The 16,090-nt window shown below is 38.8% G+C and overlaps 1 long non-coding RNA gene across 2 annotated transcripts in view; it reads right to left on the bottom strand.

The window, feature by feature from the left end:
• LOC129785265 (uncharacterized) overlaps positions 1-16,090 on the bottom strand; it is a 38,791-nt gene that overhangs the window by 8,259 nt on the left and 14,442 nt on the right. Inside the window, exons 2-4 of one of the 2 annotated variants that reach the window (XR_008749046.1) lie at positions 14,108-14,455; positions 11,340-11,428; positions 332-5,739 (exon numbers count right to left, since the gene is read on the bottom strand). This is a non-coding gene — a long non-coding RNA (uncharacterized LOC129785265). Of the gene's footprint in view, positions 5,740-11,339; positions 11,429-14,107; positions 14,456-16,090 lie in introns of both variants that reach the window. The other variant, XR_008749045.1, reaches the window with a different exon arrangement.

Genomic DNA, 16,090 nt, shown 5'->3' on the forward strand with positions numbered 1-16,090 from the left:
AAGTGTTTTATCTGGTGTTTGTTGTCTTGGGCCTTGCAATTGCTTTGACAGTTCTCACTGCGCAGTGTTGCTGGATTAGCACAAGCTGCAGCCTGCCTGCTGTGTCGCGGGTAAAACTGGCACACAAGGCTCAGCAACCTGAGTCATCACGAGCTGTTCCTTCTCTCTAAAGCTTTGTCTTCACCCTTATTCTACTGGCCTCTTTTACTGATGTCCATATTAGAATGGATGACTTTTTTTTTCTTTATAGGGAAGTGTTAAAATTATTTCAATTTCTTAAGAGCAAGACAAATTGAACTTCAAGTGTAAAAGTTTGTTAGAGACTGCTTACTTTTGTTAACATGTTCAAACTATTTCTGCCACTCTTCCGGAATGGTTGGATTCTCCTGGCTCAGATTGCTATGTAAGCTTCAGAGAATATATATTTTACATATAAAAATTATGTTCAAGTTCTCTGCAGTGGCTTACTGGGATGTTCTGCTTCCAAACAGTGCAGCTTCACGGCAGCACTGCCAGCTGGAGCATATGACTTCACAGCTCCCAGATGTGGCTCCAGAGAAATACTGTCAGGCAGATAGCATGGGCAGCAGGGAGGTTAATTTCTAATGTATTCATCTCAAAGGCACTCCAGGAACTGCAGAAGGGAGAACGCAGTAAAACTTCACAGGGTTGGATTTCAAAGGACAGTCTCAATTAAATATAAATAAATACATATTTTGCTTTGAAATAAAAATAAATTTGAAAAATTAATTCTAGGAAATGTGGGCATTTGTTTTTGCTGTTTAAAACTACTCAAACTACTTTAAACTCTCAAAGTAAATTTCAAGTTTCAACTGGTTTTGTGGTTGTGGACTTTCATAAAACCTGCTGCATTTCCTTACAGTGGAGTTTCACAGCCAGCTTCAGCTGAGGGATTCTGCAGTGCTGTGCACGGGCAGCTGCTTCTTGCTCCTGCACACCACTCTTGGCTGTTTTTGCAAGTCTTCTCTCTTGTTTCCTTGGATTGGTTAAAGTAACCGTGCATATGCATTGTGAGCTGGTGGACAGCAATTTCTTCCCCTCCATTGAAATTGTTACATTTCAATCTGGTCCGTGAACAGATCTGCCTCACTAGGTCCCAGCAAGCGTAAGACGGCAGTGGGAAGGGATGGTTGCAGGCAGAAGGGAGGCAGGACTGCCCCCAGATTTTGTGTGATTTTACAGTGTTTCACACTGATCATGCACACAGCATCTATTCTTTGTTATTCTTCCCCTTCCCCGCATCCTCCCGTCCCCTTTCCCCAGGTGCCTGCTCTCCCTGCCTGTCACTGTTTATTGAGTCCTTGGTTTATTTGCAGAAGAAATAAATTTATTCAATAAAGATATTCAAAATAAAGATATTCAGATAGTAGTTGTATAAGTATGCATATTTGAAATTTTATCTTTGCAGTGCCAGTCTGTGTTGTAATATCTATGATATATTGCTGTTCCCTTTACATTATAACAGATTGTCTATTATAGAGGCAAAATTTAATAAGGGCATGTACATTAACATTATGGCATAATTTCCTGGCTGCCAGACAGAAGATATTTTGAATGTTAAACTGTGTTTGATATGTTAATATATGATGTAAGTACCAAATGGGGCTCTATTAACATCACTTGCTTAAACATTTTCCAATTTTCCTGTTAAGTCAGAGCGGGGGGAAAAAAGGTACTTGGTTCAAAGCAAAGAAATCGGGAGCTATTTGATACACGTTAATAGCAGCCCAGTTGTTACAGTTAGCAGCTATCTGTGTGAAAACCAAGCAAGTAGGAGAACACATCTTGTTAATGGTGTAAGTGCTAGCAGTCCACACACAGCGGCTTTCTACTCAACATAAAAAAAATGAAAAATAATTGTCGTCATGCACTTGTTCAGCTGTCAGAGTCATCATTCAGAAATAGATGGGCTCTGCGAGGCAGCTACTCCACCTTGCCTCTTGAATTTATGCTTCCAAGTTATCTGCACATTTCCTTTTTATGTAACATGTACAACGTGCTATTTAAAGGAACTCTAAAAGATCTAGGAAAATTGAGAAGCACTACAGTCGCATATATCAACAGCCCTAGAGGCAAATTCCACCTCTGCCAGTGACCTTCATTTTGACCAGGGACAAATTGCTTCTCTTTTTTGTCTAATATCATCTATTTTGTTTCTACATTACTTTTAAACCATTTTGCTTTGGTGTCTCTTATATTGGGTTGGTAAATCCAGATGTGATGAATCTATGAGCTTCTGGTCTCCTCTGGGGTTTGAGACAGTACCAACATGAAAATAGTAGTAGTAGTAGAAGTAGTAGTAGTAGTAGTAGTAGTAGTAGTAGTAGTAATAAAATTGTAAAATAACTGCTTATACAAGCATAGAAAATAATAGCTTTTTACTGAACTAGATTAAGGCAATTTCTTAATTTTCTATAAATCTACAGGTTAATCTGCTAAAGGGCAGTTGCATCTGTCTTACAGTTCAAAGAAGAGCAAATACTATAACACCTGAAAAGACTCTGAGGAAACCTTTAAATCAGTCTTCATTATGCCTATTAGGTACAGTTCAAAGGCGGCTGTATCTCTTCTCTGTCACTCATATTACTACTTCTTTGTATAAACGTATACATGTATATTGTAAGCTTGTTATGTATAATGGCTAAACTACACATGTATGATTACAAAATAGGACAGTCTTGATACGGTCTGTCCTTTGAAGGGTTAAAGTTCAGGATCTGAGCCTCTGCACAGAGTTGGCATTGACCTACAGCAGACTAGAGATTTGTCTTTGTCAGTCAGATGTGACATTTAAAGCGATTTCCCACGTTCATAGTTTTCCTACCTTTGGTGCAACAACTGGTAATGTTAGAAGCAGAGCACAGGTTGTTGTTAAAAATCAAACCAGCAGCTGAATTTGCCTTCTACCCCTAGCCCTTGAACTAAGTATTTCCCTTTCTGGTCTGTGAATTGTTTGAACATACCCTGAAAATAACTAAGCACAACTTTAAATCTGATCATGTTTTAGTTATGGTAGCAACATAACCCACTCTGTCTGCTGGTGTCAAAATTATCTGACTGAAATCAGCAAGAAACAGGTTTTATAAAGGTCTCTTTCTGTTCTAGCTGCACTTTTAGGATACACTTTTCAATCAAAAAATACGTGCCACAGATTTAAGACCAATAAAAGCATCAACAATTGCAAAGGGCAGTCAAATCTGATCTTTATTTTAGAAATACTCCAGGGATTTGCAGCTCCCATGTCCTCAGCTATTCTGTCCTGGTCAATAAAAGAACCCTCAGAGGACTTTGAATAATTCTTCCCTGCAGGTTGCACATGATTTCTGAATGTGCAGGGGTTGATTCTGCAAAATCATTAACAACAGGAATGTTTAAGGGGTTGGGGGCAGGGGCAAAGATGCAAGAATCAGTGTTCTAAATTATATGCATTCAGGAACCGCTCTGAATCCAAAGACACACAATTGCAGATGTGAATGCTGTGCTTCAGCAGGGGAAGGAAAGACGTTTCCAGACAGAAGAAAAAACCCACTAACACACCTATTTTTCATTATGCTAAGACTACAAGTATTCAAATAGCTGATAGAACAGAAATTTTGCTAATTATGCACTCTACAACTTACACTATGCCTTTTCAGTCCTATGACCTTCGTGTTCTTCATGTACTTCCCATAAGACAAGGATGTCCTAGGACTTCCTCCATAAGGAAAAACTTCATCATAATAGTCAGCCATTCAGCTGATCAAGTTAACTAAGTTGCATAAGGTTATACACCATTGCTCTTATTCCAGTCTTCAGTAACTCCCTACATAAGCTGTTAAAATGATGACTGTTGTGTGATCTTGTTGGTTGGTTGGTTGTAGGGATTTTTTTATTTGGCGGCCATTGGAATGTCTTACAAATAAATTACTGTGTGGGAGCTGCAGCAAAAACTTGTGGTTTTTTGGTTGGTTGTTTGGGTGAGTTTTTTTTTTAAGATGTTGAAACTAGGCATCACAAATGATGAAACTGATATCAGGCAACTGAGTGAAAAATGAGTTTTGGCAAAGCTAGAGCCATTCTACAAAACCACCGATGCTTCTGTGTAGTAGCACAGACTTTGAAAACTTGTGGGTTAGTTTTTTTTCCAGCCATATGATTTCCACAATTTTCAGTTTGGGATCTGGGGCATTTACAGTACACAGTACCTCAGTCCCAAGACGTAATGTGTTTTGATGATTTTGTTCGTTGAAGAAAATACAACTCCAGTGTGGGGAAGGTGAGATGGAAGCTAGCTGAAGGTGGTCAAAAAGGACCAGGCCACAGGAACAAGAGGGGAAATGTTGTAAAAAAATCAAATGTCTGCTTTCTATAGTATTAATCTTCATACAATGTACAGTCACAGGTTCCCAGAAAGTTTTGCCTTACCACATTGTCAAAGTTAATTTGCTGTTGATTAGCAGACGTTTCATCCAGTGCATGTTCAGTATTCGGGACTCCCTACTCTCACAGTGGTTTTCTCAATTTTGGCTCTCCTTATTCTACTGACTTCATAAGTATATGCTAACTACTCTGATAGATTTGCAGATCACCAAACTGCCAAGCTTTTTAAATTCCAGTGGCATATGACCAATTAAACAGAATAATTTCCTAGTTCTTTTTGAGACACAGGAGGGAAAGCAAATTAAGCAAAACCAAATTTCAAGGAAACTAGATTAAAAAGGCTCAGGCAACGGACAATAGTGATTCTATTTCTCTGTGACTGCCAGGTAATCTGAATTCCATGCCATTTGTGTGTAACGGATCTTCCTTAGAGGTAAAAGAGTAGTAAAGAGGAATTGCACATTACCTGGCCCAGGTGCTGCTGGAGCAGCACCCAACCTCCGTATCTACTGTGCTTAAGGGAAAGGGAGAGGAAACATATCACTGTGGGGACCACAAAAACCCAGTGCCTATCTTTCTGTCATAAACCCACCCAAAAGTAACTGCGTTATTTGAAATGAGGATGTGGTGAACTTATTTCATAAGGCAGACATCTGTAAATTAATTTCTGTTAGGCAAATTCAAAGGTTATCACTCATCAGCATTCATCTTTTCATAGAAAGAATGCTCTGCTGACTTTGGACTTGGGTGTTGGAAGACATCCTCACTTCAATCTGATTTCAGCTCAGCAATGTTTTCGAACATGTTTCACTTTTAGGATCTGAGAATTCCCACTGGATTCACATGGACTTCTTGCATACTCAAATTCTCTGTGCTTAAGTGACAAGCAATCTCTAATATTGGAGAATATCTAATGTGATAATGGTAATATTAACGGACAATCAAGAATTTAAGCATAATAAAATCACAGTCCTGAGAGCAAGCTGCAGTTCTTGGTGAAAGTGTGAATGCAAATTTGCTGAAGGATATATGGCTGGATGTTTGTGGGGGTTTTTGTTTTACTTGTTTCCCCATGCTATGATAGCATCCAAATACATTTTTCAAGTGTATTAAAGGTATTCTTTAAAGTTGTAAACTTCTTTCCTTAAAATGTTATGAGTTATTTCTGGTAATGGGAGGTAGTTGCAAAGCCTACTCCATAGGTCTCTAAGTTCAACAGAAAGGTTCAAATTCATTTCACTTGCACATTCTATCATGTCCAGTGTGAGTAGGTCTCATGGCAATGTCTGAACACAACTTTGTAACTTTGCTTCAATCCAGATCCGAAATACCAAGCTGGGACTGCACAGCTCTGTCAAACTGCAGGAAAAAAATTGTATAAGCTGCAAATGAAGATGAAAGATAAACAAAATGGGTAATTCCAATTGAAAACTATTCAAAGTAGTGGACAAGAACGAAAATTATGAGACTCAAAGAGGGTATGTGTATTAAGTTTCTCTCAATTCAAGCACTGCTGAAATAATTCCTTGCCTTGATCAAGAAAGGTAAAATGCTATTGAAAAACTAGTGGATATTGCATTTCTTTAATTTATTTCACTTTTGGATTCAGGAAATGTAGTAAACTATGATGACTTCAGCAAAGTATTCAATATAATGTCACATTCTAAAGATGATGGAGAATCATACAACAATCTTGAAGTAAGCACAGAAAGAGCAAAGCAACGTCCTTAATGACTGAGCTGTAAAATGGCATGCTCTATGAGAACTTTTTAAAACAGAGCTTTAGGATTGATTTTATTTACTATGTTCATTAACATACACACACACACACACACACACACACACACACACACACACACAAAGTAAGAGCATGTGAAGATAGTAACTAATTCTATGGCAAAGTTTGATTAATTTAGGAAGGGGTTTATATGATAATGAAGTTTTCTGGAGTAGCAGATCACAAGACTGTCCCCTCCAGCACCATGTTTTGTAAATTGAAATCTGTGTTGCTAAGAGGTATCCAGTTATTTTTCTCATGTCTCAGACGCTGGCTGGGTATCTCCAGAGCCACATGGTGTTGGGGTGAAGAACCCAAATGAGGCAGACATGCCCACACTCCAGCCACATCCACTGTTGTCCCTTCTAGACAGATGGTGGCTGATGATCCAGCAGTGGCAAATATTCCCATAGGTATGGATCTGGCTTGGTGACTATGGACTATCTACTGAGGATAACACTTCCAGAGACCACCGTTAATGTTTTAATGTTTGTGGACACTTGTCAGAGGTAATGGGTTTGGGGAATATGCTTGTTTGATTGTTTCTTTTGCTCTTCTGTTTTCTCAGACTTCAGCTGAACACGTCCACTTCCATCCTCATCGCTGTGATAGATGTGTTGTCTTTTTTTCCTCAGGTCTGGTATCATGTTCAAAGGAAACTCAGCGTCTGAAGACCTGTCTCATTGCTTTTTCTGAGCTTTGTCCCATAATTATCAGTATAATAAAACAACTCTGCCTCCATAGTGATTTGTTTGGTTGGGTTTTTTTGGGTTGGGATTTTTGGGGTTTTTGGGGGTTGGGGTTTTTTTTGGTTTGTTTGTTTGTTTGTTTTAATAAACATGCCAGGTGATATTATTTAAGAATTTTCCTATCAGGTTGACCCAACAGAACATTGCTGTAACATTTTGCAATTTGTTTACATTTATGTGTTCTTTTTAGCACCTCCTGACAAGAGAAGACCACTAATAGATAGAAGATAAATTATATTAATTCTTTTTGCCATTTATAGAAATTTTTTTTCCCTCTCTATATTTCAGCTCAGTCCCTAGTCATATCATTCTTTTCTGAGTTATAACAACGTGGAAAAGGAGTCTTTTTAGAAGTAGTAATGATATTCTATTTTTTTCTCACAGGGACACCAAACATCTGGTTTCAAAGATAATGGCAGTAACAATTATTTGCATCATAGCCCAAGCTAACTTGATAGCTGAAAGCTGCTGTTATTATCTTTCAGCCTCCTAACCTGTCCCTAGTGAGACAATGATGTATGAAATTCTCTGCCATTTCTCTCTGTGTTACTAAACTTTATGAAATGCACGTGACCTGACGCTAAAAAAAAATTAGCTGCAAGGTTGCCTTTTGTGTTTGTTTTACATACGTAAATGAATCATGCAGACTGAACCTAAATAAATAATTAAATAAAAGCAAATACTTCAACATTGTTTCTCAGAAGGGAAGTGCAAACTCATAATAAATTCCCCTAATAGACCATCAGCTGTTCAGAGGCGCTGCCTGGAGAGGGAAATTGTTACCTCAGAAGAACAGAGGTAATAATGAGTCAAGTTGTTCTTACTCATTACCACGAGGAGGATCTGCAGGGTGAACAACTCCGATGTACGGTTTATCCAGGTCATGGTTCTGCCACTTTTATTATTAATAAGATCAAACGTAAGACATTTACTTGGTAGCTGGACCAATGTATGCAGCTGCAAGAAAGCGCTGCTACCAGCCATCCTGCTCATGTGGTGGTGTCCTTTGGGGTTCTGCTGACCCTCTGAGCACCTTTCATCCTGTGCCAGCCCCTGCCTGGGGCTGGGAGCTGCATGTGGTTGCAGACAACAGAGGGAGGGAAGAGATGCTTCAAAATCTCACTCACTCACTGCCAACTATATTCTATGCTCTGTGGTGCTTCTGCAATTTCCAGGACAAAGTGAGGAAGTCAAATGGGTTAGAAATCATCAAAAGGTCTGATTTTCAAACCCTGCAGTTTTAGTGGTGCATTTGTGTAATATTTCCATCTAGAAAAGGTCATATAGGCAGGAAATGGAAGTGATAAGATCCAGATGGGACAAACAACTAATTTTAGTATTGTCTCCTGACCTTTCCATTGCCTTCTTGAAAAATTTCAGTGCTGATATGGCTCTCTGTCAAACAGCTACCAAAATCCATACAGAATGTAAGTTTTATGAGTTTCACCATCAAAAAGCTACTGCCATCGTTTTCTGATGCTGGATTTCTGCAAGACTGTTTCATCAACATGGCAATCGCATGCACACATATTGGTGCCTTTGTGTTTGTGTGTGCGTGTGTGTGTATACTGTCTCCAAGTGGTATTTTTTAAACAAAAATTTCTTGAACTGGCTGACATGGGTTATTTTGCTTTCTAAAAGGAGCAATTTGGCATGGACAAAAACTACATTTCCCCATGCTGTTATCAACAATAAATAGCTCCATCACTACCAAGGCTTTCACATTGTCAGCTGTTATAACACCAGTGTACATATCCAGTGCAAGCATTCTGTCAGACTTTTTATTATATATATCCATGCTAGGGTATATCTCAGCTATATCTCTCAGTACTCCCTCATTTCCGATACAGATTTATCTCTGTCCCCTCAGAACTGTCGTTTGCTCCTTTTTATTACAGTGAAATATTTTCAGGGTGATGGCTGGATCATAAAACATAGGTCAGGGAACAGTACCCTGTGTTCACAACATGCAAATCCAGTTCCTCCTCTTTCCCATCCTTTTCAGCTTTGTGGATTTACAATGTCTTGTTTTCCTTCCTCTGGGTCCTTGTGCTATGTTCTCATATTTAGAGCTTGGCAGGCTGAAAAATGTGATCTTGGTTCTAGCAACAGACTGCAGAGTCTTGGCACAATTGCCTACACAGATGCAAATATGCTGAAAGTGCTTGTTATATGAGAAACCCTTAGCTCTTCAAAAGCAAACAAACCTCTTTTTTTTCTTCCCTTCTTCCCATTACACTATGCTTATGCTTCCATTTAAAAATAAAGCAAGAACACGTTTTAGAAATGTCTTCCATGCTTTACAAAAACACAGCAAGTTCACAGCCTTTGGTTCCTCTCCCAAACATCCCATAAATCTTATGCAATCCCCAAATGCTCTTCCTTTGCATCCTCTAATGCACCCCGTGCCCCTAGGCAGTGATGCCCCTGGTGGGTGAGAAGACCTGGGGAGCTGTGACTCACCACAATGGGTACCACCCAGCCCCTAGAGCAGATGGTCTCCCAGTACAGCCAGGTCAGGGACTGGGTTACTGGAGTTCATCCCATCCCTCTCCACCTTGCCTTGTGCTCCCGTGCTCCTTAGCTCCATATGGAGATCAGCTTTTTATCCTATAACCTTACAACAATATAAAACAATCCCCAAGGTTGGAGAGTTTTTTTGGTGCACTGTCCTGAAAATGTTAATGAAGGTATTTTGCATAATCACTTTATTTCAGAAAAATGCTGGACCCCATTTGGAAGAGAAGAACTAAAAAAAAAAATTCATTCACTAACCAGAATATAAAAAAATATCAAGGATGACTAGGGGTGAAAGAACTGACAACATGAGAGATAGCTAATGCTGTACTTGTGGCCCTGTGCCCTATTAAACAGAGAAAAGGAGTACCCAGCCATGAACCGAACAACACAGAGCAGGAGCAGAGAGCTTAGGAGGGCAAAACAAAACTTCTGTAGAAATTATTTATGCAGTATAATGTAGAGAGGAAACTGAGGCTAAAATGCTCATAATATCTCTAGGGTGTGATTAAAATCTTTGAATTCACTGTGATTTTTCAAGTGCAAGCTGAACTGAGCTGAAAGGAGGCTAATCAAGTGAGGAAGAATGAAGCTCAGAACCGGGACCATACTCAAAATTTGGTCTGCTGACCACCTTTGTTGGAACTGCTAACACGATCTAAGTCACATCAGTGTCTTAGTGAAGCTAGAGGAAATAGGATATGTCGTGAATGTTCTTCTTGCCCTGTTTTCTCATTTTGTTCTCCATTCAAGATGATCAAAGAGGAAAAGGGAACAGCAATTAGGAACTAAAAATAGCATTAGCAATATTAGACTTTCTGCTAGAAGATAGATCTTTGGGAGTAAGACTTCAGGTATTTAGCCAGCTATTTCATTTCAAAGTGTCTGACACATGAAACGAACTCAACAAAAAGAAGTTCCTTGAGAAACTTGGGGATCAATGTGACAGCACCGTTGTGCATCCTGGTTTCCAAACAATTTGAGTCTGGGGATGATTTTCCTAGCCTTTGGCATGCACAGAAATGAGTGTTTCTTTTAAGGATAAAAGTTGACAGCTGTTTATCATGAAGCAGAAGGTTCTTTCCTTCGAGCTTAGCAGGACACCTCCCTGAATTAAATATTTTTTCTACTGGCTCAAGGGTAGATTTATAGGCACCAGATGCAGAAAAACAGTAAGCAACCATTTTTTCCCTGCAGGAGTTCCCACAAAGCTAAACAGTCAAGACCAAGCAGGGCCCCGGCACATGTAAATGCAATGCTGGTGAAGCATGACATAATTTGTAAAGTGAAATGCATCCAGGCACATGCAGAGCCTCATTCATAGAAATGACACTGTACATGCTGTCATCTGCATGAGCATAGCTCAACAAATAAGTGGCTACAGGTCTGGAGGAGCAGGGGTCAGTTCATTTTCTAGGCTTTTCTTATCCACATCCAAACTCCTGAGGGAACTTCAAGGCCAGCAATGGAGTGGAGACCTGCAGAGGAGGGACTCCTGCCAAGGTGGCACATTACAGCTGCTGCAGAGATGGCTAACACCACTTACTTTCTAACTACATTATTCTTTACTATTTGCAAAACCAAATAGTATGCTGTAGAAGCGACTAGAAGGTAAGCAGAGGGTAAGCAGAATGATGCCACTGAGATCAGGAGACCATAACTAGAATTTTAGTGATCCATATGAGGATAGTAGGAAAGATCAAAGTAGGAGGAATGTCTTGGACAAAATTTGTTAATAACTTACAGAAAAAAAATGACCTACAAGAGCCTGCCATGCACCACATAATGCAATCAAGAAGAAAAAAAAAAGAAAAAAAAATGTCCCAGCCCACCAGTCTGACAGAGGTTGGGGGGCAAACTCCTCCCTGTCTTCTCAAGTTTGTTTGGTGATTCCAACATGAGGGCTACTTACATACCACAAGCTTTGTTTTGCTTTCCTTGATTCTGTTACATACTCTCTTCCACAAAATTTTCAAACTCAGGAGATTTTTTTTTTAATCATTTCCTTAACAAAAAGAAAAGGAATACGATGTAATAAGGAATAATAAAAAGAAAAAAAAAAAAAAAAGGAAAGACAATAAAAACAACCAAAAATACCCCCCAAACCAGAAACTAGTTACTGAATGTTGTCAAAACTCAACTGAAGTCCCTGGAACAATGGAGAATTAGCATGATTTAAAGGAATGACCAACTTTATCTTGAACTGCCATTGTCCATCTGAACATTTCTTTCGATAAGGTTCATGAAGTGTGTGTAAAGTGTCTGCAATAGGACTAATTAGTCTTCCGTGTCAAAATTATGGTGACTGTAAATTTGTCAGCTAGGATTAGAGAAATATGTTTAGAGATGAAATCACTTTTGGAAACACATTTGGCCACATGCATTTTGGTAAGACTAACTGATCAAAGGGTAACTCTTCCAGAAATGCCTACAATAAATTTCAGCAGGACTTAATACTCCTGTGTCAGTTTTGAAATGAGGACAGTGATTGCAAAGTTAAGTGGGTACTTTTGAGCTTTAACAAACACCTTGTTTTATACCTCATTCAAAAGCTAACCCTAATGGTCCTAAACACACCCTCCTCTTGTAAACAGTTCCTGTGCAGTGCGATTGTGCTTGTAGGTGTTGGCATTTGATTTGTGTGGGAGGGTAGCTCTGTTCAGTCCCTGTCAGCCTCCTGGATCCCAGATCTGTCATTCTTAAAGATGCGGTACCTGTTTTTGGGTTTGGATGGGATCTATAATTATTGCAGGTTTTGGCATCTGTAATTACTGTAGTGTTGCCATCTCTGATTACTGCAGTGCCAGGATCTCTAACTATTGTCCTTCTTAACAGTGTCTTTAAAATATTTGTTATTTCATCCAGAGAAGGTGCAGCTGGATTCAGTATAACTCTGGCTTTCCCATAAATTATTCGCTCTTAGCATCCAGCTAATAGAATAACATTTTCCTCTTTTGAGAAGTTTGATACAGAGGGTAATCTGTGGTTTAAAAATCAAATTACATGTTTCATACAAATGTTACTATATTCTACTATTTATCTGCTCTAGCTGAAAATAAATAAAGTTGTTAGTAAAACAATTTGAGCTTTGTGTTTTTATTGTTTTTATCCCTTTTCTTCTAACAAAACCCCTGGAGATTTTTTACTTCAAACTGTATTTGAAGTGGTGTATTCAAGGGATCATTTTTCAGAGAAGATCATGGCAGCTCATATATGTAGCCAGGCAATTTTACACTGTAAATGGTGAAGGTAAAGCTCAGAACTAGCTGCTGTACAGAGAAAAATTAACTTTTATCTAAATTTAGAATTGCATCTCTGGCATTTTAAGGAAAGCCCACCAACACAGAAAACCCAAACCAAAGCAGGGGCATTGGCTTTTCTTCTTTTGATTTCACGGCAGTTTTCAACTCGTGGTTAGTTCAGGAGCTCTGTGAAGTCAAAGTCAAGCCTAATGATTTCACTCAAGACACCTTCTTTGATAGACTTTGTAACTGCATGCAATAATCATTCATGGGAAGGGATAACTAGGGAAGAAAATCTATGCTTAATTTACAGCATTTTTGCTTTCCTTCTTCAGGAAGAGGATCAGGAGATCCCAAGGACAGTATCATGATTTCTTTTCCCCTGTTTACTGCAATTAACTGCTAGCTTTGCCCTGAATTTGGTGAATATCTGGATTTCCACACCATGCAGCCATAGCTAATCCCAAAGAGACATTCTGTTTCACTACTGAAAGCTTTCAGTCCTCCTTTTCCCCAGGTTAATGTGCCTTTTCCCTAAGTACATCTACACTCCTGCATTGTGCTGGCGTTTCTGCTGAAGCATGTACGTCTTGCTCTATGCTCTCTTAGCCACTCCAGAAAAACTGTTATCTTCATGGGCAAAGCAGAGTGTGCACCCAGGCAAAGTATCCCCTCACAAGGCTGTGTTTTGAGAATAAAACAGGTCAAGGTTGATTTTCACCATACAATGGCTGTAGATTGCAACTAAGTCAATTTTTGTCCATGTACAATGTTTATTTTTATTTTAGCCTATATATTTGTTCCCATAGCGCAGAAGCACATAGAATTGCCTCTAGGGATTCAGCCTATGCTCTAAATGGGGCAATATGGTTCTCTTTTCCAGTTCTGGAATTTTTTTAAAAAAATTGTGCATCTGTACATGCTTCCTCTGAGGTTGCCTACTAGGGTAGGTTTTTTTACTCCTAAATCATGAGGTTTAGGCCCTGGACACGGTTATGAAGCACAGTAATTACCTCCTTCAACCCTGTAAATCCCACTAACATCACTGTTGTCTTTTCTGCATGACTGCGGCTTTTAAAACAATAATGTATATCTAATGCAGCATATTGTATTTCATTGATTTGTTTCCATTTTCCTTTTGACTCCCAATTTTTCTACCTGAAAGAAATTTTGTGTTAACATACCATCTAAGTTTTCATTTAATTTTTATTTCATCATTTCACTGTTGCGGTGGAAAAAAAAAAAAACCATGCTTGCATTTGTTTTGTTACCCAGTAAAGATGGTTGTGCCATGTGCTGTAAAAGCATAGGATTTTACATTCAAGTTGTCACATCCATAACACCCAGCTGTCAGGATGCTAAATATTTGTAAGCAGAAATTGCAAATATGTTGAATTAAAACAAAACAAAACAAAACCATACTTTGTTTGATTTGGCCTTACCTGTCAACTGAGACAAAACAAAAAGCGCTGCGAGCAAGTCTTGCTGCTGTGGTGAGCTCTTTAACAATGTAGGGTTTTTTTTCAAGAAGGTCAGCAATCATTTAAAGACCATGTTGAACCATGGGATTTGGGGTCTCACAGCACTATGTGAAAGGCTCTGAAGGTGCAGGGAACCACCGTTGGATGGACATGGTGTGTAAGCAATCACTGCTACAATGCTGTCTCCAGCCTGAATCCTCATGAGCACAGAAATGGTGCAGGATACGGCCACAACAGCAGGAAACAGAAGACTGGTTCTCTTGACAAGGGTATCTGGCACTTGGAATTTTCTCTTCTCCCCACAGAGATCTAGATATAGGAGATTAAAAATTTAGCTCGTGTTATATATCGGGGGCAGGGAGGACACATGACACGATGTGGGGGAAAGTGAAGATGGGGTTTTGTCTTGCTGTCTCAATGGACATTTTAATGTTGTGTAGAGTGACATGTACCACTCTGCGCTAGTGGGCAGAAAAACGGACTGATTCTTTACCTGTTACCTCCGCTTTATAAAGCAGTGTCCTATATATCTTTCCTGACTTGTACAGAGACAAATCTCATTTGAGATATAAACATTAATTACTTCCCAGATTTTCATGTTTCTTTGCAATAGAAGGCAGGAGCATAATACTAATTCATGCAATCTTACAAAAACAGAGGACATATAAATAACAAACCGAATGAGTGTTAGACTATTGGAAGCTCTTACCTGTGCTCTCTCACTGAAGGCACACTTTCAAAACAGAAACCAGCAGCATAAAATACTTTCATGAAAACGATCACTCTGCTTTATGCCCTCTGAAAAAGCATGCATGCTTTTATAACATATTTTCCATCACTGTTTTGAGTGTTTATTTCTTAATTCAGAAATACAAAATGACAAATACTTGTGAGCATTATACAGTGTAGCAAATCCTATTTTATACGAGCCCTTACGAAGTATTGTGAGTTTTCTAACTTTCTTCACATTTGAAGTAAACATGAAAAGGATAGATTTCTCCGCAGGGAACAACTGAAATGATCAAAACTTTTCATTTAGATAAAATTAAAATTCTGATTTTAAATGCTCATAATATCAAAGAGTTTCAAAGCAAAAATGGTTTTAATAGGAAAAACAACACAAACACCAGCCATATGAAATACCATTCAACACTTACATTTTGGGGTTTTAGTCCTTTATTACTTCCAAAATTGAGGTTTGCTCATTGAAATCCCACCAAAAACAAAAAGAAAGTGAACTTAGCCTCACAGCTAATACTTAGAAAGAAGCTGAACTGTAATAATCGTTGTAGGTAAACTGAAGAAAGCTGCTTGCTGAGGTCTGTATGTGAGAACTGCACTAGATTTTGTAACCTCACATGAAAAGAGATCCATAGCAGAACAGAGGTGGCTATTAAGCCATTAAGCCTTTTTTCCCCTGTACTTGTCCTTTGCTTTTCACCTCTGCATTTTGTTGGACACATACTTTATTTTTGTTTTATTGCACCATTATACATAATAATAGATTGATAACTTCGGTCCCTGTATTGTTAAAGGGTGTGCCATGTTGCAATGCATGTTCAGAAATGATGACAAGAGTTAGAACTTTCCGTCATTTTTCCATACTCAATGTAACACTCAGGACCCCTTAAGACATTTTAAGTCCCTCTGCACAATGTTTGGCTAGCCTTTTTTTTCCTTTTTTTTTAATGCAGCCTTTTCGTGCTGTATCTGGTACTATACCCTGCTTATTATGTGCAATTTCCATCTGCCAAAATGGCTCCAGCTGTTTGATTTCAGATTGTACCCAGAGCCATGCCTATGAGATAAATTAATTGCCTGCCCTTTACAAATACAAAAAGACTTCTCTCCCCGTCTCTGGTTTTGTTCTCAGATAGAGGTATTAACCCTCCCACAGAAAATATAACCTCCATCACTGAGATGGAATACAAATGAGCAATTAAC

This window comes from Falco peregrinus, chromosome 10 (assembly GCF_023634155.1).
Source record: "Falco peregrinus isolate bFalPer1 chromosome 10, bFalPer1.pri, whole genome shotgun sequence".
Taxonomy (NCBI): domain Eukaryota; kingdom Metazoa; phylum Chordata; class Aves; order Falconiformes; family Falconidae; genus Falco; species Falco peregrinus.